Source organism: Helianthus annuus, chromosome 11 (genome assembly GCF_002127325.2).
Source record: "Helianthus annuus cultivar XRQ/B chromosome 11, HanXRQr2.0-SUNRISE, whole genome shotgun sequence".
NCBI classification, from domain to species: domain Eukaryota; kingdom Viridiplantae; phylum Streptophyta; class Magnoliopsida; order Asterales; family Asteraceae; genus Helianthus; species Helianthus annuus.
In genome coordinates, this window is record NC_035443.2 from 92,468,635 (window position 1) to 92,494,225 (window position 25,591).

Sequence of the window (25,591 nt, forward strand, 5' to 3'; positions counted from 1 at the left end):
GTGAACTCACCTTGGGTTGCTCGGTATGATACGTTACTTGGTTAAGTATGTTGGTCACCACGTCCTAGCATGGTTACCAAGTATGGGTCAAGTTGGGTACAAGTAAACACGTATAAAACACAGTTAACATAAATGTAAACAGCTACAGTAGCAGGTATACATGCAGCCCAGTCAACAGAAAGTCCAACATACAAACAGTGGGGTTATTGGGCCTAAACAGTAACAGATACACAAACAGTCCAGTTAGCAGATTATCCAACAAGTTCTTTGGCCTAATAACAGCCTAATCGAGACAAGGGTGACTCGCAACCAAGGTTGCGACTCGCAACCGAGGTCTCGGTTCGTCACGCTTTGGTTACGACTCGCAATCAGAGATTCCGACTCGCAACCAGCAGTTCCGGCTTAGCAGCAAGGGTTACGACTCGCAATCAGATCCAACACGCATTGATTGCGACTCGCAACCAGGAGGTCTCGACAAATCCTGTTGTGGTCTCGAGTAGCAACCAAAGGTTGCGACTCGCAACCGTAATTACGTGCACCAGAAACAGTTTCTAGAACCTGCAAACTGTACTATCCAATGATATTGCAATTTCATGAGAATTATGTACTATACCCACTAAACATGTTTGTTTGTCTGATTTCTTACCAAAACAGATCAAAATATGCACCATTTGAATATCCTAAAAATTTTCAAAGTGTTCTTCAATCATTCAAATAAACTTCAAACATATAATCAAGAAATCATGAACTCTAAATAAACCCGAATCAAAACGGGAAGCTTATAAAACCATGTATCATTTCTTGACAAAGATCATAACACCTATTCTATCATAGAAATCATATTTGTTAACAAACAAATCCTAAGAACATGCAATTCTAACCAACCCCTTAACATTTATCGGATAACCCAAGACTATGATCAACAAAACATCATCGAGTAACCACCTTCCTTAGCATATTTATGAACATACAAGCCTAATATTCATACTAAAACCTCTAATCACATCAACAAGCATAAAACCATAACAATCATCAACAACCATGAACATATAAACACTAACCGGTTACTCGGGGTTGAGAGAAAAGGGGTGTTCGGGTGGTCTCTTGGTTCGGCCGATCTTCCTTGTTGATAGCTCACTTGATCCGAGAGATATGAAGGAATGGGGAGATGATTTTTGGTTGCTAGAAACTTAGGGTTTTAGGGTTTTAGTGAGAGAGATGAGAGGAGAGTGTGAGAGTGTTGTAAAAATGGTTAAGGGAGGGGTGGGTTGGTTTATATAAGGTTCCGAATTGGGCTAGTGGGGATTCCGGCTTGGGTTTCTCGGTCACAAGGCCCAAACCGGCCCATTGCTACTGTTCACTCGAGACCGTGGTTTCGAGTCGGGTTCTCGGGTTTGGTTGTGGTTTCGGGTTCCGGTTCATCTCACATACACACCCACTCTCTTATGTCTATTTATATATATATATATAATATATACACATTTATATGAATAGCATGTAACACAATAGTTCAAATTTTCATTTTAATAGAATCTATGTACACACAAGTTACATCGAAAGGTTGTCCGGGAAATTCCGAAGTGTCACATTAGGGAAAATATATATATATTTTGGAAATTAAAACAATTTAGACAAAGTGATTAAATATATTTTCAAGTGAGACATAAAAATATATTTTCGGAATTATAAAACACACATGTATTATTACCCCCATCCTTGGGAAGGAATATACTTATTAAATATTTAAGACGTGTAAATACGAAATAGTTGTCTAACTATTTCCCAAAAATGTTAAACCTTAAGCCAAGGCACGACCATCCGTCTAATAGGAATTAGTATGTGTAGGTCATCACGCAGCAGGTTGATTTGGGACCGACTATTTCGAGACGCACTTCTGTGAGTTCATGTCCCCCTTTTCTCTTTACTATTTTCAGTTTTATACTTCGGGGGTGAAATACATGCAACAACTATTACAAACATTTATTACATGGTATGGTTAGCGTAGGGAGGGTTTATACTACTAGATCATGTGAGGGGTGGGTACAACACTCGAGGCCATTAATCCTCTTTGTTAGGACCGAGGGACACAAGAGTGATAGATCTATTTGGGTGTAGCGAGCCCACACCCGTGAGGCCGGGGAGGTCCATTGAGGTGACTGTGTCTTACAGCCGGAAGCCCGGTACAAATTTGCTAGGTTTGAGTTTCCCTGCACTTTCTCATACATACCAGTGGCTTTGCAACCCATTGGTGATCTCTTTTTTTCCTTATTGCTACATACCAGGGACTTTTATACATACTTTAAAGGTTTATTCATGCTCACTTTTACATGAGCTCGCTCAACTTTTTGTTGATTTTTCAAATTACATGTATTTCAGGAAATTAGGGATCTGGCAAGGTATGCTATGTCGTCAAGCTGCGTAGGAGAAATGATGTCATCCGAGTTTAGGGATTGTGACTTTTGCCTGGACGAGTCACAAGTCTTAAACTGTGTTTATTTCATGTCTTATGGTTGTGTCGTATGAACAATATTTTTATTGTGTCGTGTTGCAATTTCGTTGCATGTGTTGACTTTTGAAAACAATGTTGTCGTATTTTATTTTTAAAACTTGAATTAATGGATGATCATCATGGTTTTATTTTCATATAGCTTTGTTGTGATTAAGCTATGGTATTAAGAAGTCACACCAAATAAACCCACGCTTCCGCAAAGCCAGGGTGTGACAGATCTAACTCACGTTGTTGCGCCCGATTGCACAAATCTTCTTATAGATTAAACACCGCCTGAAATGATTGAAATGACGAGATAGTTTTAAGAGTATTTGGACAAGGGTTTCATTCGATTGAGCTTTTCGCCTTAAGATGCATCTGTCTTGAATGGAATAAAGAGGAATGGATTCTTCAGGATATGTGAGGACTTCAGAAAGCCGAGCAAGTTGACTATCAAGAATCGGCACCTTATTACCGAGGATTTGACAATTTGTTCAATCAGGCTACCGAGACTCAGCCGCTGTACGAGGAATCGATCTACGATTAGGATATTATCAGTTGAAGGTTGCTACAAGAAATTTCGAGGACTGCTTTTCAAATGTGATATGGTCATTACGAGATATTAGTCATGCCCTTTGATTTAATTAATGTGCCATTTAAATTCATAAATCTCATAAATAGGGTAAGGAAGCCCTAATCAGGTAAGTTCGTGATAACAGTCATCGACGACATGTTTGTCTATACACGAACCAAAGAGAATTATAAGTGACATTTGAAGTTAACTACGGAATTGGAAAGGATAATGAAAGTATGCTTATAGATAAGTTTGAGATTGGGAAGCGTGTATCATGGACTTAGAAGGAAGTTAAGATACTCACATGCCCTTGGCGGAGATATCTTACAACAATACTTAACACTCTAGTATTTAGGTTTCTCAGTTTGAAGCCTTGCATGGATGAAGAGTTGATCCTCACTACGTGGAGCTAACGTGTCAAAGGACAATTAACCAGACCTTAGTTTATTTAGGAAACCAGCGGCAGAATTTGTCTAGATCGAGGGAAGGTTAAAGGTCGCCAATTGATCAACAGAAGAATTACATGGACAATTGAAGATTTAGTTCTGTTAAGGGAGTTATATTAAGAGAGATGCTATAGGGTTTATCAGAGGAAAGAAAAGCTGAGCCACATTGACTTAATCCTTTCGAGAGCCCATCTTGAGTTGGATCAGTTGCATATGGTGTGACAACCGGTGATTTACGGCTCCTAATTACGTGAATGACAGGCGATTAACGTGATAATAAATAGTGATTAAGGTGAAGATTGACTTAATTAGGTCTTTGGAGTGCCTAGGAACGTCTATCCGACTTTACAGTGCGCGAACGGTGATTTGCGAAGAAGCATGCTAAACGTTAAGAGATAACGAAACGAAACCGTACGAAATACTGACAACGCCAATAAATACGGATGTTCTATGAATATTCTATATTCATGAAATTAATTTTTGTAAATTTATTGGACTTCCGAACCTCACAAAACGCAGACGCAAACGAAAAACGTGGAAATGGTAACGCACCGACAATCAACGACGAAACTGACGCACCGGACTCGAATTTCGTCTCGATATTAATATATTTTGATATATTTAGCTTTGTTTTAATTTTTATTATCCGTAGGTGAAAACGGATTAAAAACGACGAACCACGCAGTTTACGCGATTTAACGCACCGACAACTTACGTGATTAATAACAACTATCGGTACCATTATTACATATTTTTAAGACTAAAATTTTATATTATGACATTTCAACGTTTTCTGACCTTGAAAACGGGTTCATAAGTGCGTTTGGGCCAACTTAAAAACACGGGATTGGGCTTGTGGGCCTTGGGCCCAAGCCCAAGCCCATTAGTGAACAACCTAAGTATATAAGGCCCTACACTTCACTGAACCTTCATTTGAAACATGAGATCTTAAGCAAACCAGCCGAAACCCCTCTGTCTTCATCTTTCTGTCATCCGGTGACCGGAGCCGGTACTCCGGCAACGCTCCGGAGTCAGTTCCTGGTCAGCCAACACACCTCGACCACTATCATCCTTCCCTCATCACCCCTGAACCACGCACACCCCCCCTTTCGGCAGATCGAGCAAAGACACCACCACCTGACGGTGGTGGTGAGCGGCGGCTGTGGATTATCAGCGAGAGAGAGAGAGAGCCGAGAAGAAAGAGATCGGAGAAAAGAGAACCGGCGGTCGATGCCATTGACCGGCGGACATAGTCTTTATCCGGCGAATTCACCGGTTTTGGGCTCAACTTGGTTCAGGTTCGAGTAAATTTTTGGGGGTTCGAGCAGCAGAGAGCGAGATGGAGACTCGGACCACCGGTCGATTCTTTTATCCGGCGGTCGTTACCGTTATCCGACGGGTTTGCCGGTAAGTGGTTTCGACTGACTCTTCTCCTTGCATTAAGATGAAGATGATAATATTTCTGTTGATGTTCGGCGATTCAGATCTGAGAGTTTTGGATTCTTAGTTCAGGTTCGTGTTTCGCAGCGGGTCAAACCCGGTTGACTCGGTCAAACTGAGTCGACTCGGTCAACAATCAGTCAACTCGGTTCGAGTTCAGTCAAACAAAGTCAACAGTAGGTCAAGCGTTCAACGGCTCGGTCAACGCCGTCAGATTCAATGTTAGCGCGGTTCGGGTCGACTTGGTCAAACTTGGTCAACCCGACGAGTCAACTCAGTCCACCGAGCCGGTCGACTCAGTTGACTCGGCCAACTCATTCAATGAAAGCGGCACGGAAGACTTGGTAAAGATTTTTAGTGACGCGAATAATATTTACATTATATATAATAATTTTTATTAATTTCGTCATACGAGCTCTAACCGATTCGGATTAGCGTCTAGTTATATTTCGCCATATTTATGAAAATTATTTATGTGATGATTGAGTATTGATTGGCTTTTAAAAAATAACGACAACTTGCGTTGTCGGGGGTATCCAAAAACAGGGGAAACTCTGCCCGTTTTTCGGTAAAATCCGTAAATAAAGCGTTTTTATTTCGAAACATAACATCGAATTCAAACAATCTTTTAGTAAAACAAATACGAATATCTACGACACTTTAAAACTTACAAAAACGACTATTTGGAAATTATTTACAATAAATGAATATAGTTATTATGTTTATTTCAAAACTTGAAAATTCTACAAATTCTTTATAAAAATTAATTAAGCGCCAAAACCCGATTTCGTTTATCCAATTACATATAGCTTGCTTATTTATTTCAAATGTCAAATAACACGACTTCTTTTATAAAAATACATATAGAGTATATGTTTATTTCGAATATCAAATGATACGACAATTTTGTTACTAAAATAAATACAGTTTATATATTTATTTCAATTATCGAGCAACACGAATTCGTTTCATAAAAATAAATATAGTTTATATTTATTTCAAATGTCGAACAATACGAACTTGTTTTATAAAATAAATATAGTTATATATTTATTTCAAATGTCGTACAACGCGAATTCTTTTATAAAAAAAATAAATATTGTTATATATTTATTTTCAAACACAACAACTCAACGATTCTTTTATAGAATAAATATAAGATGTTATATTTATTTCAAACGCCTAGACGGCATATACCTATATTTTGTTAAGTCATCATAGAAGAAGTGTTACATAATACGAGTTGGTTATACATTGTTTTATTTTATATAACTATTCTTTACATACATCTAAGATTTCTCGAGACGATTAAGGCGATTATAACGACATGTTTATATATTTTTATATAAATATTCATATTTTAAACCTCTGGAGAAGCTAAGTCTTTTCAGGACTTATTAATTATTACCGACGAATAAACGAACTAAACACGTATAATTTCTTCGCTTCTTTTAAGTTAACAACATTCCGTCGAATCGTTCGATTAGCGATTCGGTAGAGCTCGGTGACACGTAGTGTAGTTACCGTGTTTATTTAGAAACTTATTAGATATTCCGTGTTAGGAATATTGTAGAATGAACGCTAGCGAGTCTCGTCTTGGAAACGACATCACGAAGTCGTATATAGCTAGCTTTGCACAGGAATATTCAGGTGAGTTCATAACCCATCTTTTTACGGTTTTAAATTTTTATGAATGTTTTCAGGGTGGAAAGACATGCACGTTTTTCAGAAACATACAAAGTTTTCGATAAACAAAGACTGCATATTTTTAGACAAGCTCGTTTTGCAAGAACATACAAAACTTTGAACGAACAAAAACTCATATTTCTAAATCATATTACGAATGGATTTTGAGGAAATTCAAATGGTTTACGAATGGATTATACTAAATATACCGGTTTTTACAAAACAAATGTGTATTATCGAAACGTAAATGATTTTCGTGACTAGGGATGGATCGTCTGGTGAAAATATAGAGAGACTGGGGAATTGGCCTTAGAGGCTGGGGAGGTTCAGCCTTAGAGGTTGGGGAGGTTCAGCCTTAGAGGATGGGGTAAAATACATGTTACAAACTTTTACTTACATGGTATGGTTAGCGTAGGGAGGGTTTTTACTACTAGATTATGTGAGGGGTGGGTACAACACTTAAGGCCATCAATCCTCTTTGTTAGGACCGAGGGACACAAGAGTGATAGATCTATTTGGGTGTAGCGAGCCCACACCCGTGAGGCCGGGGCGGCCCATAGAGGTGACTGTGTCTTACAGCCGAAGCCCGGTAACAAATTTGCTAGGTTTGAGTCTTCCTGCACCTTTCACACATACCATTGGCTTTGCAACCCATTGGTGATCTCTTTTTCCTTATTGCTACATACCAGGGAGATACATATTTACAAAAATACTTGATTTATACAAATTAAATAACATTTTTTAATACAAATTCAAGGCATAGGATTATGCAGGCATGGAGTCAAAGTCAGGGTGGGCAATGAAGATACCAGTCCAGTCACGCCAACTCTGATAATTTCGGGGTGTGACATATGGGCTCAAGTTACCATCAGAAATGAGTGGTGTACATGATGTACTATTCGGATGCATTTGAAGAGGTGTATAATGGGTGATACACTAATTTTGCGCTTTGTAAAGATTATTTAGGAGATAAACGGAGGTTTATCTAAGCATCGAAGAAGCAGTGCGTATAGCTTGAAAAGTTATGTTACTAACCGCAAGGGCGATTTCAGCATTCCAGTAATATCTACGATTTATAAGACGTGTGTAATATAGATCTACAAGGATTCTTCGTAAGAATCCAAGTTCGTCACAGAAACTATAAAACTATATTCAATAGATTCGTTTTTGTTATTCTTATTTAGTGCAAAAACAAAACCTGTAGAGTAAAAATTTTGGGGATGAAATTTCCAAAACAGGGGGAGACTGTGACACCCGGCTTTTCAGGCCATACCGTACAGGGCTATATTTGACTGGTTATGATGTTTATATGTGAAATTTAATATGTTGGTAAAATTAAACTTTGATAACAATTATGTTGGCAATAGTAAGATAAACGGTTATCACGTAACGGTTAAAATGCGAAACGAACGTCGGTGACCACCCGATCAGTGTTAAAATCCTAAAAATAGTCTGTTATGATTAGAATAAATCATCATATTCGCGAGGAAAAATAAATTAAAACTCTAAGAAACTGTGACAACCCGACTTCCAAGGTTAGTGTCGTTTCGTTTTTTGATCTTAACTTCTATTTATCCCTCGCAAACGCTTCCTTTGTATGTTAAACGTCCTAAACGTTTTACTTGATGTTAAACGTAATCGAAATTTGTGTTGGTCGATGGAATTGTTGAACTACTCTAAATGGTTAATGATTGGGTTGGGCCGAGTGAGGACTCGGGCCGCACACACACAGAAACTCTTTTAAGTTGTTGCACACTCACCTCACCTTATAATAACTCGGCCCACACTGTTTAGTTGGCTCGCAATGAACAACTTAAACACATGTGGTGACTGGCCTACCCTTCATGAGTTTGAGTATCTTGGCCCGGTTCCCTTGTAGCCAAAGAAGAAGTGGGATCGGCCCACATGATTTAGAGTATTAGTGTTATATATTTAGATTATGCGTAACCCTTATATCCCTCATGATTACCATCTAATAAACCCTACCTTTTGGCGACGGCAGCAGACTAACTACCCCCCACCGAATTCTTGCTACACTTGTGAGGCATCATTTGTAAATTGGCATCATATTGGTATGTGTGCTACTACTTTATATATAATATATGATAACTTAGTAGAATTCATGATTGACTTGTCAGAGATTGCATGTGAGATATTCTTAATTGCATGTGATTTGTCAGGGAATAGGTGCTTGGATATATGTGTGCAATTGATTAATGTTTTGCATGTATAAGTAAATTGTATACAACCTGCTCCATATTCTTGTAAACCGATGTCGATGCATGTGCGTAATCGGTGGGCCGATAGAAACAAAATAATGAATTCATATTATGTGTGTGTGTAACCGGTAGTTGTAAGTGGGCTAGTAGAGTTCTAGGACTGATCTGATTGGTATAATTGGGCCGCATGCTTTGGTTGGACAGCATCCTTTATGATGTTGGGTAGTGGGCTGCATGTGTAGCAATGATTGTTAAGAACATGATTTTTTTGAGCTGGCAACATTCGATTATTGTTTGGACTATTGATAGAAAATGAGGTTGTTTCGATTGGAGTTACTTGAATACATAATCGAGGGTTGTAATCTGTTAAGATGTAATCGGCTATGCGATCATATGATCTCGATATAGTGACAAGGATCTGATGTTCATATGAGTATAATTATTAGTTGTGTTATACCGAGTGTTTTCATCTTGTTCGATTACGGATAAACCTTTGTTAATTAAACGGTAGTGCTCGATCCGATTCAGTTGACTAGGAAGTGTGCGTGAATGGTTATGTTATCGTTTGCATGGCATGTTGAATTCCCTCTTCGAAACCTGAATTTATAATACGTAATGCTTGCAAACCTGATTGATAGCATGCAATGGCTGATTAAGGCCTAATGTAACAAATTTTGCATATGACTGGGCGAATGAGCATGGTGTGATTAGTTGGTTGTTTGTCACTAATCGATGTTGCATGGATACACAGGAATATTGGGTCAATGAAAATAGAAAGGGCTGTTGATAATTGGGCCGGTTAGTGGGTAAATAACAGGTCCAAATGTTGTATTTACTATTGTGTTATGATGTTAAGGCTTGTGCGGACCGGTGACATCATGTGGAATGTTATCATTCGGTCATAGTGTTGGGCTGGACTCGGGCCGAACTTGATTAATAAATGCATGTATCATGTGATTAACTGAATAAGTTGGTGTACGAATTGACAAATGTTACTACCTGTATGTTAGGTACACTAACTGATAAATAAATGTGGAATGACACGAACTAAGCTTGTATGCATACTGGCTGTTATATGTGCATTCATCATAGGATTTGATTGATTGTTTGGTTAAACGAGTAATTAAGTCTACCTAGCACTCTAAGGTGAGTTCACTACTTTGAGCATGCGTCCCGGTGGTTGGGACAGTCAGTGGGTATCCCGGGGAGGGATAAATCTTTTGGGTAAAACTAGGATGTTGGATAATATTCTCACACTCTATCTTTAAGTCCCATCTTTTGCTATCGTGGGTGGTAGCGGGGTATTAGTTGGTAGCGCTACATAGGCTTGGCACCCTCACCCCGTTCCTAAGAGAGGGCGGGTGTGAACTAATGACCCAGTCAGGCCTAGTGCTTTGATAGGAGCACTGGGGAACGGGCAAAACATACATTAGGAGCCGTCTTGTTCAGTATCGAGATATTATCAACATTGTTTTCGTACTTGTTAAACAAACTGGATTTAATACTTGGTAACTAACGTTTTATTAAAACTGTGAACTCGCCAGCTTTGTCTGATACACTTGTTGCATGCTCGCAGGTCGTCAGGTTTCATGAATTTGGATACTTGCTGTCTGGAGGAGCAGGAGATGTCATGGGTCGACTGGAGGGATACATGAGATTACTTGTTACTATGATACTTTGGTTTTTTTTTTTGAACAATTTAGCTTTGATTACTATTCGCTTCCGCTGAACATATTTGTTTTCGTATAAACTTGTGATGGTATTTTATTAATGATTTGAGAACTCTGTTTTGAAATTTATGTGAGTTCAGTGTAATTAGTGGCTCATTGTCAGAACATCACAAACCTATCAGGGACATTCCCTAGGTGGAATTTTGGGGGTGTGACAGTTTGGTATCAGAGCCACTGGTTATAGTGAACTTGGTTTTAAAACGATTTTATAAAAACTAGACTATAACCGAACAGATCCGAAATCGACCATGACACTCAGCTCCAGACTGCAAGGTTCGTTTCTTGTTTACTATGCATAGTATCTATAGTGTTTGCTTATAGACAACACCACACGTGAATACACATTTGGCAACACAGTATGAACTTATATGTTAACACCCCATGTCATGTGCGACACTTCTTGACCTTTCATGCTCTATGTTGTGATGTCATTTGTCTTGTTGCTCGGATTCGGGGAAACCTTTTAACATGAGTTGAGGGGAACTGAGATAAATGTGACAACCCGAAACCTAGAACCTTCGTTGTGTCTTGATGCGATATACTTGTACGTTATGTGATTAGTTGAATGATTAAACTTAATGATAACGTGAACTTTTATGTGCTTTGTTTTGTGTGCATTGTATGTATATATGTATGTGTGTTATTGTGAACCGAGAACCCGACACGAAACAACAAGGACCCGACTCGAGACCATGTGGTCTCGAGTGAACCATAACCATTAGGCCGGTTTGGGCCTTTGGCCGGTTGGGCCATTGGGCCGAAAACCCTTAGCCGAAACCCATAGGGTGCACACACTTGGAACTTTGACTATAAATACACTACCTTAGTTAGTGTTACCATTTTGTTGAACATTACAACACACACTCTCCTACTTCTCTCTCTCACCTAAACTCTAGAACACAAACACACTCCATCATTCTTGGATCTTTGGACTTGGATCGGCTCACACACACACCCGGTTGGAAGCTTTTCACACACCCTCGAAACCCATAACCGGTTAGTGTTCTTAATGCTTTGTTGAATGTTAGTGTGTTCATGTTATGTTTGTAAGATGAGATTATGTGACAATATGTTAAGATGAGTTATACATAATGTTTTGAAAAGAAATCGGTTCATGAATGTTTCTTGTTATTAGTTGAACTATACATAAATATTTGATGATGAAAATGGGTTCATTGTATGTTAAAAAGGGTGAATGATGATATTGGTTGCACTTGGATTAGATCCGAAAAGTTTGGGTGTTTATACTAAGAAAATCGGCTAATGAATATGTTTGTCAAGTAGGATGCATGCTAGTAAAATTGTATCTTGATAGTTGTTCATGATTTTGGGTGAATAAGTGGTTAATATGTTATGAACTTGTTGAATATGTGTTTGAATATGTGAAGAACACTTTGAATGATAGTTAAGAATGTGAAAACCCTTGTGATTTTGATCCATCTTTGACTAGTAACCTGATTAGGAAAACTGTTAGTGGAATGCTATTGGTAGTTTCCTGATTTGGGCCTGATTATAATGTACCATTAATCTGACCATATCTGCATCAACACGTGAACTTGACAACGACAGCTTACCGACTCGCAATCACCCGTTGCGACTCGCAACCACAGCGTTACAACTCGAGACTACGCGGTTGCGACTCGCAACCATAACAGGACAAGCCGAAACCACAGGTTACGAGTCCCGTTGCGACTCGAGACCTTAGCATGATGAACCGAGACTACGGTTGCGACACCGGTTGCGACTCGCAACCATCCATGATCAACACACAGCATGACTCGAGACCATGCTTGCGAGTCCGGTTGCGACTCACTTTTGGGCCTAAGTTAGTGGGCCGAATTTATGTGCTACTGTTGATGTGTTACTTGGGCCTGTTATCACAAGCCCAACTGTTTGGGCCTTACACTTAGACTGTGGATTGTGTTTGAATGTTAACTGTGAACTGTTACTGATTATACGTGATTGCCAAACGTACTGAACATTTGTGCACTACTTGGTTCGACTCTGATTATACGTGATAACCGTGATAGGACGTTATTGAATACTTGCGACTTGATTGACTTTCTGTGATTAACTGCCGAGCAAACCGAGGTGAGTTCACACCCTTTACAAAGCATGGGATTCCCTGGGTTGGGAATGGGATTCAGGAACATGGGTTCCTCGTCTACCATTGGGTAGGACGTCAGTGGTTCAGGAATGTGATTCCTCGTCCGGATGGACGGATAAACGTACTAGACTAAAACTCTATCACGAAGTCCCTCCTTTTTGTATCGACTAATCGCCGGGCCAATGGCGAGCGGGTCATTAGTTAGATAGCGCTATTTAGGTCTGACAAGCCTCACACCGTGCCGCAGAGGACGGGCGTGAACTAATGGATCTGGGGCACGTCAATGATGATAGACATTGATGTTTTCAGGGCACATAAACATGACTACAGTCAGCAATCGATACGGTAACGAGTCTAGTATACACATGGGGTAGCCCCCACGGCTGGAGAGCCAGATGATGTACATGGGGTAGCCCCCACGGCCGAAATGCCTGATAACTACATGGGGTAGCCCCCACGGCCGGAGTGCCGGAGTAACTGGGAACGAACTGGTCACGTTTTTAAAACTATGGGGTAACCCCCACGGCAGGATGCCAGATAAAGTAAACTGTTTTCGAAACAACTAAAACGAACGCCCACCCGTGAACTCACTCAACTAGTTGTTGACTCGTTACTACATGCTTTGCAGGACCATAGGTACTCAGTGGGAGCTTGCATGGAGGAAGATCGTTGTGGGACAGGGATTGCTACAAGACTATGTTAAGCTTGAAACTTTTGGAACTTATGTTATAACTTTAAACTTATGCTTCCGCTTGCAACTTAAACTTATTTGTTTTGGAACACCAATCGTGAATGGTTAAACTTTTATAACTATTTATATGCTTGTTCAGTATGATTGGTGGCTGGATCCTGGTCAGTCACGCCTCCAAGCGGTAGTACTCCGCAGGTGGGATTTTGGGGGTGTGACAGATTGGTATCAGAGCCATTGGTTATAGTGAACTTGGTTTTAATAAAGGAGAAACGTTTTTGTTAAAACCAGACTATAACCGGTTTAGTGCTCAACGGTCCACAACGACTCTTCGCTCCTCATGCAAGGCTCGACGTTCTAGGTAATATGATGTATGTATATTGCCTACTTGTTAGTTGCGTAGTACACTGCTCATGGTATGCTTGATTAGTATAGCTACTGTTGTTTGAACACGTGCGTGCTTACTCTGTCCTACTATCGTGCTTTCGCGAACCTCTCCCACACGTGTTACTCTTGTTATGAAGAACCATGTCTGGACGCGTTAACATGACACAAGCCCAGTTGACGGCTTTGATCAACGAGCGAGTTGACGCAGCGCTCGCAGCTGCACGCGCAGGAGGTATATCCTGCAGTCCGAAATTGTTCTAGGATCGTTTGGATCCTACTCTCGTGAACCAACCTTTGTGTTAAACTCTGTCTTTTCTTTCACCTACCTTAGGTCAGTATGCTCAGGCACCGGTGTGCACTTTTAAGACCTTTATGGACTGTCGACCCACAACTTTTAGCGGCACTGAAGGAGCAGTAGGTCTCCTACACTGGTTTGAGAAACTGGAGTCTGTGTTCGAAATGTGCGAATGCCCTGAAGCGCGCAGGGTGAAGTATGCTACTGGTACTCTCGAGGGTTTGGCTCTCACGTGGTGGAATGCTCAAGTGCAGATGTTAGGGTTGGTTGCTGCCAACGCCACCCCATGGGAAAACTTCAAGGAAATGATCAGGGAGGAATACTGCAGTCGTGACGACATTCACAAACTGGAAGATGAGTTCTACAATCTTAAGATGTCGGGGTCGGAGATTGAGGCATACACTAAGAGATCGCATGAGCTTGCTTTGTTGTGTCCTACTATGGTGGACCCTCCCTACAAGCGAATTGAACTCTATCTCAAGGGCTTGGTGCCAGAAATCCAAAGTCATGTGACTTCAGCGAGGCTGACTACTATCCAGCAGGTTGTACAGTTGGCTCACCGTCTCACCGACCAAGCGGTGGAGCAGAACAAGTTACCGAAGCGAATAGGTGCTGCAACTACTTCTGGTGCTTCTAGTGGAGATAAACGGAAATGGGATGGAACTTCAAGCAGGGGTTCAACTTCAGTGCAAACTCAGTCTCAGCAGAGAAAGACAGATGATCACAAGAGCCCCGGTCAGCAGTCATCTAGTGGTCAAAGTCATGGTGGATACAAGGGGAATCACCCCAAGTGCAATCGTTGTAGCCTACACCACAGTGGGCCATGCACCAGGGGCAACTGTCATCGATGCAACAAGCCTGGTCATGTTGCAAAGGATTGCAGAAGCGCATACCCCGTCAATCAGAATCGTCAGCAACCTCAGCAGAACCAGCGACAGCAGCAGGGTAACAACAAAGGATGCTTTCAGTGTGGAGCTGAAGGCCACTTCAAGAAGGATTGTCCCCAACTGAATCAGAACAACAACAACAATCAGGGGAATGGTAACAATGGGAACAACAACAACAATGGTGCTAGGGGACGAGTGTTCGTGATTGGCCAAGGTGAAGCAAGGAATGATCCCAACGTGGTGACGGGTAAGTTCCTTCTCGACGACTTTTATGTTACAGTCTTATTTGATTCGGGTGCCGATACTAGCTATGTGTCACTAGAAGTCAGTAAGATGCTTAAGCGTATTCCTACACCCCTGAGCGACAAGCACACTGTAGAGCTAGCTAATGGTAAGAATTTGGAAGCCTCACACGTAGTCAAGGGTTGCCAGCTTATTCTCGCTAACCAGACCTTCGCCATCGATCTTATTCCTATTGTCTTGGGTAGTTTCGACGTTGTCATTGGGATGGATTGGTTATCCCAACACCGAGCAGAGATTCTTTGCAACGAAAAGATCGTTCGTATTCCTGGTTTAGGTGGTGAACCTCTCATGATACGTGGCGACAAGAGAAGTGCTGTTGAGAACATCATCTCTCTTCTTAAGGCCCAGAAATGCTTACGAAAGGGCCACACAACGATTTTGGCTCTAGTTACTGATACCACAGAAAAGGAGAAGAAGTTAGAAGATTTTCCGGTTGTACGCGATTATCCTGAGGTATTCCCTGAGGAATTACCTGGTCTTCCGCCCCATCGCCAAGTCGAGTTTCAGATTGATTTAGCTCCTGGAGCCGCGCCTGTAGCCCGTGCACCTTATCGTTTAGCGCCATCAGAGTTGGAAGAACTCTCCACGCAACTACAAGAACTCTTGGATAAGGGTTTCATTCGTCCTAGCTCATCGCCTTGGGGAGCTCCAGTGTTATTTGTGAAGAAGAAGGATGGTACCTTCAGAATGTGTATCGACTATCGCGAACTCAACAAGGTGACTGTGAAGAATCGTTATCCTCTACCGCGTATTGACGACTTGTTCGACCAGTTGCAGGGGTCGAGCTACTATTCGAAGATCGATTTGAGATCGGGATATCACCAGCTGAGAGTTCGGGAAGAGGATGTCTCTAAGACGGCTTTTAGGACTCGATATGGGCACTATGAGTTTCTGGTCATGCCGTTTGGGCTGACGAACGCACCGGCAGTTTTTATGGATTTGATGAATCGAGTGTGCAAACCGTACCTGGACAAGTTTGTTATAGTCTTCATCGACGACATCCTGATCTATTCTAAGAGTAAAGAAGAGCACGAACAGCATCTACGACTTATTTTGGAACTCCTTCGGAAGGAACAGCTTTACGCAAAATTCTCGAAATGCGACTTCTGGCTTCGTGAAGTCCATTTCCTAGGGCATGTGGTGAACAAGGATGGGATTCACGTTGATCCATCCAAAGTGGAATCTATTAAGAACTGGCCTGCGCCTCGCACACCAAAGGAAATTCGCCAATTTTTGGGATTGGCAGGATATTACAGGAGATTCATTAAGGATTTCTCTAAGATCGCGCAGCCTCTCACTTTGTTAACACAGAAAGGCGTTGTTTATCGTTGGGGAAATGCACAAGAGTTAGCTTTTCAGCATCTAAAGGATAGACTTTGCAGTGCACCTATCCTTTCATTGCCAGAGGGCACAGAAGATTTTGTGGTTTACTGTGATGCATCAATTCAAGGTCTTGGTTGTGTATTGATGCAACGAGATAAAGTCATAGCTTACGCCTCACGACAACTCAAAGTTCACGAGAAGAACTACACGACACATGATTTAGAGCTGGGAGCTGTTGTTTTCGCACTTAAACTATGGCGGCATTACCTGTACGGAACCAAGTGCGCCATCTACACCGACCACAGAAGTTTAGAACACATATTCAAGCAGAAGGAACTGAATATGCGGCAGCGACGATGGGTCGAGCTGCTGAATGATTACGAGTGCTCTATCAGGTATCACCCGGGCAAGGCCAATGTTGTGGCAGACGCCCTCAGTCGGAAGGACACTACGCCTAAGCGCGTAAGAGCTTTACAACTCACGATCCATTCTAGTCTACCTTCGCAAATACGAGCTGCTCAGATAGAAGCACTGAAGCCAGAAAACATTAGAGCTGAAGCACTACGCGGGTCAAGGCAACGTTTAGAACAGAAGGAAGATGGTGCTTATTATGTAACAGGGCGCATCTGGGTCCCGCACTATGGCGATTTACGAGAACTTGTGATGGATGAAGCGCACAAATCTCGCTACTCGGTACACCCTGGTTCGGACAAGATGTACCACGATATTAAAACTACGTATTGGTGGCCTAGCATGAAGGCCCACATAGCAACTTACGTCAGCAAGTGTTTGACTTGTGCGCGAGTCAAGACGGAATATCAGAAACCCTCAGGCCTACTTCAGCAACCAGAGATACCACAATGGAAATGGGAGCAAATTTCCATGGATTTCGTTACTGGCCTACCTAGATCCCAGCGCGGAAACGATACTATCTGGGTGATCGTGGATCGACTCACGAAATCCGCACACTTTTTGGCAATCAAGGAAACGGATAAGTTCTCCACTCTAGCGGAGATATACCTCAAGGAAGTTGTTTCGAGGCACGGGGTGCCCACTTCTATCATCTCTGATCGAGATGCACGTTTTACTTCGGAACTGTGGCAGGCAATGCACAAGTCTTTTGGCTCACGTTTAGATATGAGCACAGCATATCACCCACAGACGGACGGGCAGTCCGAGCGTACTATTCAAACCTTAGAAGACATGCTTCGCGCTTGTGTAATCGACTTTGGCAACAGCTGGGAAAGACATCTGTCACTCGTGGAATTCTCGTATAATAACAGCTACCACACCAGCATTAAAGCTGCTCCGTTTGAGGCATTGTACGGACGTAAATGCCGGTCACCCCTCTGTTGGGCAGAGGTGGGGGATAGTCAGATCACTGGTCCAGAACATGTAGTAGACACTACTGAGCGGATTGCTCAAATACGACAACGCATGGCGGCCGCTCGTGACCGTCAGAAGGCATACGCCGATAAGGGCAGGAAACCACTTGAGCTCCAGGTTGGGGAGCGGGTATTACTCAAAGTTTCACCCTGGAAGGGTGTGGTTCGTTTTGGTAAACGCAGCAAACTCAACCCACGATACGTTGGACCTTTCGAAATCCTTGAGAAAATAGGCAAGGTGGCTTACAGACTGAAATTACCAGCAGAACTCGGTGCAGTTCACAACGTTTTCCATGTGTCGAATCTGAAGAAGTGTCTGTCAGATGAGACGCACGTAGTTCCTCTGAAGGAACTCACGATCGACGAACAGTTGAAATTCGTCGAAGAACCTGTCGAGATCACGGACCGGGATGTTAAGGTCCTCAAGAGCACTAGAATACCTCTCGTTCGAGTTCGTTGGAACTCACGTCGCGGTCCAGAGTTCACCTGGGAGCGCGAAGATCGGATGAAACAAAAGTATCCCCAACTGTTTGAGAACAGTACAAACGCTACTGAGGCTGAAGCTACGGAATTTCGGGACGAAATTCCAGATCAACGGGGGGTGGATGTGACACCCCAGGATAACCGGGAAAACCTTGCAACCTAACTAGCTTCCTCAGTGAGTGCCGTCAAATTTCGGGACGAAATTTCTTTCAACTTGGGGATGATGTGACAACCCGAAACCTAGAACCTTCGTTGTGTCTTGATGCGATATACTTGTACGTTATGTGATTAGTTGAATGATTAAACTTAATGATAACGTGAACTTTTATGTGCTTTGTTTTGTGTGCATTGTATGTATATATGTATGTGTGTTATTGTGAACCGAGAACCCGACACGAAACAACAAGGACCCGACTCGAGACCATGTGGTCTCGAGTGAACCATAACCATTAGGCCGGTTTGGGCCTTTGGCCGGTTGGGCCATTGGGCCGAAAACCCTTAGCCGAAACCCATAGGGTGCACACACTTGGAACTTTGACTATAAATACACTACCTTAGTTAGTGTTACCATTTTGTTGAACATTACAACACACACTCTCCTACTTCTCTCTCTCACCTAAATTCTAGAACACAAACACACTCCATCATTCTTGGATCTTTGGACTTGGATCGGCTCACACACACACCCGGTTGGAAGCTTTTCACACACCCTCGAAACCCATAACCGGTTAGTGTTCTTAATGCTTTGTTGAATGTTAGTGTGTTCATGTTATGTTTGTAAGATGAGATTATGTGACAATATGTTAAGATGAGTTATACATAATGTTTTGAAAAGAAATCGGTTCATGAATGTTTCTTGTTATTAGTTGAACTATACATAAATATTTGATGATGAAAATGGGTTCATTGTATGTTAAAAAGGGTGAATGATGATATTGGTTGCACTTGGATTAGATCCGAAAAGTTTGGGTGTTTATACTAAGAAAATCGGCTAATGAATATGTTTGTCAAGTAGGATGCATGCTAGTAAAATTGTATCTTGATAGTTGTTCATGATTTTGGGTGAATAAGTGGTTAATATGTTATGAACTTGTTGAATATGTGTTTGAATATGTGAAGAACACTTTGAATGATAGTTAAGAATGTGAAAACCCTTGTGATTTTGATCCATCTTTGACTAGTAACCTGATTAGGAAAACTGTTAGTGGAATGCTATTGGTAGTTTCCTGATTTGGGCCTGATTATAATGTACCATTAATCTGACCATATCTGCATCAACACGTGAACTTGACAACGACAGCTTACCGACTCGCAATCACCCGTTGCGACTCGCAACCACAGCGTTACAACTCGAGACTACGCGGTTGCGACTCGCAACCATAACAGGACAAGCCGAAACCACAGGTTACGAGTCCCGTTGCGACTCGAGACCTTAGCATGATGAACCGAGACTACGGTTGCGACACCGGTTGCGACTCGCAACCATCCATGATCAACACACAGCATGACTCGAGACCATGCTTGCGAGTCCGGTTGCGACTCACTTTTGGGCCTAAGTTAGTGGGCCGAATTTATGTGCTACTGTTGATGTGTTACTTGGGCCTGTTATCACAAGCCCAACTGTTTGGGCCTTACACTTAGACTGTGGATTGTGTTTGAATGTTAACTGTGAACTGTTACTGATTATACGTGATTGCCAAACGTACTGAACATTTGTGCACTACTTGGTTCGACTCTGATTATACGTGATAACCGTGATAGGACGTTATTGAATACTTGCGACTTGATTGACTTTCTGTGATTAACTGCCGAGCAAACCGAGGTGAGTTCACACCCTTTACAAAGCATGGGATTCCCTGGGTTGGGAATGGGATTCAGGAACATGGGTTCCTCGTCTACCATTGGGTAGGACGTCAGTGGTTCAGGAATGTGATTCCTCGTCCGGATGGACGGATAAACGTACTAGACTAAAACTCTATCACGAAGTCCCTCCTTTTTGTATCGACTAATCGCCGGGCCAATGGCGAGCGGGTCATTAGTTAGATAGCGCTATTTAGGTCTGACAAGCCTCACACCGTGCCGCAGAGGACGGGCGTGAACTAATGGATCTGGGGCACGTCAATGATGATAGACATTGATGTTTTCAGGGCACATAAACATGACTACAGTCAGCAATCGATACGGTAACGAGTCTAGTATACACATGGGGTAGCCCCCACGGCTGGAGAGCCAGATGATGTACATGGGGTAGCCCCCACGGCCGAAATGCCTGATAACTACATGGGGTAGCCCCCACGGCCGGAGTGCCGGAGTAACTGGGAACGAACTGGTCACGTTTTTAAAACTATGGGGTAACCCCCACGGCAGGATGCCAGATAAAGTAAACTGTTTTCGAAACAACTAAAACGAACGCCCACCCGTGAACTCACTCAACTAGTTGTTGACTCGTTACTACATGCTTTGCAGGACCATAGGTACTCAGTGGGAGCTTGCATGGAGGAAGATCGTTGTGGGACAGGGATTGCTACAAGACTATGTTAAGCTTGAAACTTTTGGAACTTATGTTATAACTTTAAACTTATGCTTCCGCTTGCAACTTAAACTTATTTGTTTTGGAACACCAATCGTGAATGGTTAAACTTTTATAACTATTTATATGCTTGTTCAGTATGATTGGTGGCTGGATCCTGGTCAGTCACGCCTCCAAGCGGTAGTACTCCGCAGGTGGGATTTTGGGGGTGTGACAATAAACATGCAAACTGGGTTATTATTATGGGTGCACACATAATAATAATGTGGGGTGCATGTGAGTCCCAATGAAACTTGACAAATGTGAAAAGGGGTCCACTATGTTAGTTGATGTTATGTTAGAACGTAGAAATCTGTGGAGATCATAGTAATGCTTGCCTCCTACTTGTACTTGCATGTTGAATCCTTCCTTTTCTTATATATAGAGTCATGAACGGACATGGCGGACGTAATGGTGGAAGAGGTGGAGGCCGCGGTGGTGGACGTGGCCATATTGCTATGACTCAAGCTGAGTTAACCGATCTAATTAACACTCGCGTGGCTGAAGCCCTAGCGGCTTATCAGGCTGGTACGAGGTGTACCAAACACTCTTTGTCCTTGTTTCGCATGCTTGAGTCTTACTTATTTGTTATGTGTTCTTTCGTTAATAGGTCAACAGGTGCAGCAGAATCCGCACTATCCGCCTGTTTGCACGTTCAAAACCTTTACGGATTGTAAGCCGCAGACCTTCAGTGGGACTGAAGGGGCTGTAGGACTCCTGCTATGGTTCGAAAAGGCAGAGTCCGTATTCGTGATGTGTAACTGTCCTGCTGGGGACAGAGTGAAGTATGCTACGGGCATACTCGAGGATGGTGCCCTGACATGGTGGAATGTCCAGGTTCAGCTGTTGGGCATCGAGGCAGCGAACGCCACTACTTAGGACGACTTTAAGGAGTTGATCAGGGAGGATTATTGTCCCCGCGATGAGATTCAGAAACTGGAGAATGAGTATTATGATCTGAAGATGGTGGGATCTGAGATTGAAGCATACACAAAGTGGTCACATGAATTGGCTGTCATGTGTCCAAATTTATCCCGACCTATGCCTCGAAGAATTGAGTTGTTCATCAAGGGATTACCTCCACGAGTGAAGGGTTTGGTTACTGCAGCAAACCTCAATAACTTAACTCAGGTTGTCCGTTTGGCTCACAAGATCGTTGATCAGGAGGTGGAGAGCAATTCACTGCCACCACTTGTTTCTACTACTACTACTACTACTACTACTGCTACTACTGCTACTACTGCTACTACTGCTACTACTGCTACTACTGCTACTACTGCTACTACTCCTACTACTGCTACTACTGCTACTACTGCTACTACTGCTACTACTGCTACTACTGCTACTACTGCTACTACTGCTACTACTGCTACTACTGCTACTACAGCTACTACAGCTACTACAGCTACTACAGCTACTACTACAGCTACTACCTCCGCCACTGACAGCAAGCGCAAGTGGAGCGATGTTGACAAGGTGTCCAATTCAGTGCAGTCACAGAAAAGGGCAGATACTAGCAACAATCGTAGTTTCAGTCAGTCGTCTTCAGTGAATCAGAATCAGGGTAACAGTTCAGGTCAGGGTTCTTATGCGGGAAAACTACCAAAGTGCAGTAAGTGCAACTATCACCATCGGGGGCAGTGTACTCGAGTATGTCACCGGAGCAACAAAGTAGGGCATATGGCCAAAGATTGTAGTGTTTCACTTCCGAGACAGCAGCAGCAGCAGCCACAACAACATGACAGACAGCCACCACAGCAGAATCAGGGTAATCGCAAGAGTTGCTTTCAGTGTGGTGACGAGGGTCATTTCAGGCGGGATTGCCCTCAGTTGAATCAGAATGCGGGTAATAACAACAATGGGTACAACCATGGGAACAACGGGGGAAACGGTGCGCGTGGGCGCGTGTTTACTATTGGAGCCGGGGAGGCACGAAATGACGGCAACGTAGTGACTGGTACGTTTTCAGTAAATGGTATATTTGCTTCTATTTTATTCGACTCTGGTGCCGATTGGAGTTATGTATCTTTGGGGTTTAGTCGTCAGTTAGGGTTGAGTCCTACACCACTTGTAACCAAGCACATAGTAGAGATAGCTGATGGTAAAACAATTGAAGCTTCACACGTTCTTGTTGGGTGCAAACTCGACCTTATGGGTCAAGTGTTCGATATTGATCTACTCCCTGTTACTCTTGGAAGTTTTGATGTGGTTGTTGGCATGGACTGGTTGTCCAAACATCATGCGGAAATTCTCCGCAAGGAGAAAATCGTGCGTGTTCCTCTCCCTAGCGGAGAATCTTTATCGGTTCAGGGTCATCGTAGTGGTGCCACAGTGAGCATTATTTCGGCAATGAAGGCTCAGAAATGTCTACGTAAGGGCTACCCTGCTATTTTAGCTCTTGTTACCGAGTCGCAGTCTGATGAAAGGAAGATCGAGGATCTTCCAGTTGTTCGTGAATTCCCGGATGTATTCCCTGAAAAACTTCCTGGTTTACCTCCACACCGTCAGGTGGAATTTCAGGTTGAACACGCGCTAGGAGCAGCCCCGATTGCTCGTGCTCCTTATCATCTTGCGCCAGGAGAGTTACAGGAGTTGTCGAATCAACTCCAGGAGCTGTTGGATAGGGGTTTTATCCGACCTAGCACTTCTCCTTGGGGAGCCCCTGTACTATTTAAGAAGAAGAAGGATGGGTCCTTTCGGATGTGTATAGATTACCGCGAGCTCAACAAGGTGACGATGAAGAATCGTTATCCCTTGCCACGTATCGACGACCTGTTTGACCAGCTGCAAGGGTCAAGTTTTTATTCCAAGATTGACTTAAGGTCGGGTTATCATCAGGTACGAGTTAGAGAGGAGGATGTTCCCAGAACTGCTTTTTGGACGAGGTATGGCCACTATGAGTTTTTGGTGATGCCGTTTGGGTTGACCAATGCACCAGCGGTTTTCATGGATCTCATGAACCGCGTATGCAAGCCGTATCTCGACGATTTCGTTATTGTTTTCATCGACGACATCTTAATTTACTCCAAGAGCAAGGAGGACCACGAGCGGCATTTACGTCTTATATTAGAGCTCCTGAGGAAGGAGCAGCTTTACGCGAAGTTTTCTAAGTGTGATTTCTGGATTCAGGAAGTACACTTTCTTGGGCATATTGTTAACGAGATGGGTATACATGTGGATCCTGCTAAGATCGATGCTATTCGGAATTGGGCGGCACCAAAGAATCCCTAGGAGGTGAGACAATTCCTGGGTCTGGCAGGGTACTATCGTCGGTTTATTCAGGATTTCTCCAAGATTGCTCAACCTCTTACCTCCTTAACACAGAAGAACGTTGTTTACTCTTGGGGAACGAAACAGGAGGATGCTTTCCAGCTTTTGAAGCAAAAATTATGCAGTGCGCCGATTCTATCTCTACCAGAGGGTATCGAGGATTTTGTGGTTTATTGCGATGCTTCGATTCAGGGTCTCGGTTGCGTGTTGATGCAACGCGAGAAAGTGATAGCTTATGCTTCTCGTCAGTTGAAGGTACACGAGAAGAATTATACGACTCATGACTTGGAGTTAGGAGCTATGGTTTTCGCATTGAAGATCTGGAGGCATTATCTGTACGGTACCAAATGCACCATCTACACCAATCACAGAAGCCTTCAACATATCTTCGACCAGAAAGAATTGAATATGCGGCAATGGCGTTGGATAGAGCTTTTGAACGATTATGAATCTGCTATCAAGTATCATCCGGGTAAAGCTAATGTGGTAGCTGATGCACTTAGCCGAAAGGAGACGAAGCTTAAGCGCGTTCGTGCTCTACAGCTTACGATTCACTCTGATCTACCAGCTCAGATTCGTTCCGCTCAGATCGAAGCCTTGAAGGAAGAAAACATCAAGGCCGAGTATTTGCGGGGCATGGAAAAACGACTTGAGAAGAGGTCTGACGGCATTTATTACTTAATGGAGCGGGTATGGGTTCCTCTATATGGTAAACTTCGAGAACTTGTGATGGATGAAGCGCACAAGTCCCGGTATTCTGTTCACCCCGGCTCAGACAAGATGTATCAGGATCTCAGGGTTATGTATTGGTGGCCAAAGATGAAGGCTCCATTGCGACGTACGTGAGTAAGTGCTTGACTTGTGCTAAAGTCAAAGTAGAGCATCAGAAACCCTCGGGTCTACTTCAACAGCCAGAGATACCCACGTGGAAGTGGGAACAGATCGCTATGGATTTCGTTACAGGGTTACCGAGGACTCAGGCTGGAAACGACACTATATGGGTGATTGTTGACCGTCTCACGAAGTCAGCGCATTTTCTGGCAATCAAGGAAACAGATAAGTTTTCGCAGCTGGCAGCAGTTTATCTTAAGGAGGTGGTTTCTAGGCACGGGGTGACAACTTCTATCATCTCAGACCGGGATCCGCGTTTCACTTCTGAACTATGGCAGTCGATGCATAAGTCATTCGGTTCACAACTCGATATGAGTACTGCTTATCACCCACAGACGGATGGTGAGAGTGAGCGCACCATTCAGACGCTTGAAGACATGCTGCGGGCATGTGTGATTGATTTTCGGAAAGGATGGGAGA

At 42.8% G+C, this 25,591-nt stretch overlaps 1 long non-coding RNA gene across 3 annotated transcripts; it reads left to right on the top strand.

Annotated features, from left to right (window-relative positions):
* Positions 1-4,420: 4,420 nt before the first annotated feature.
* LOC110890550 lies at positions 4,421-10,722 on the top strand. Of its 3 annotated transcripts, none has more exons than XR_004871791.1 (3): positions 4,421-5,292; positions 6,511-6,598; positions 10,430-10,722. It is a non-coding gene; the product is annotated as an uncharacterized LOC110890550 (long non-coding RNA). The 3 variants fall into 3 exon arrangements; XR_004871790.1 differs by lacking the exon at positions 10,430-10,722 and adding an exon at positions 7,392-7,931; XR_002564562.2 differs by lacking the exon at positions 10,430-10,722 and adding an exon at positions 7,392-7,931 and having other exon boundaries at positions 6,522-6,598.
* The last annotated feature ends 14,869 nt before the right edge of the window (positions 10,723-25,591 follow it).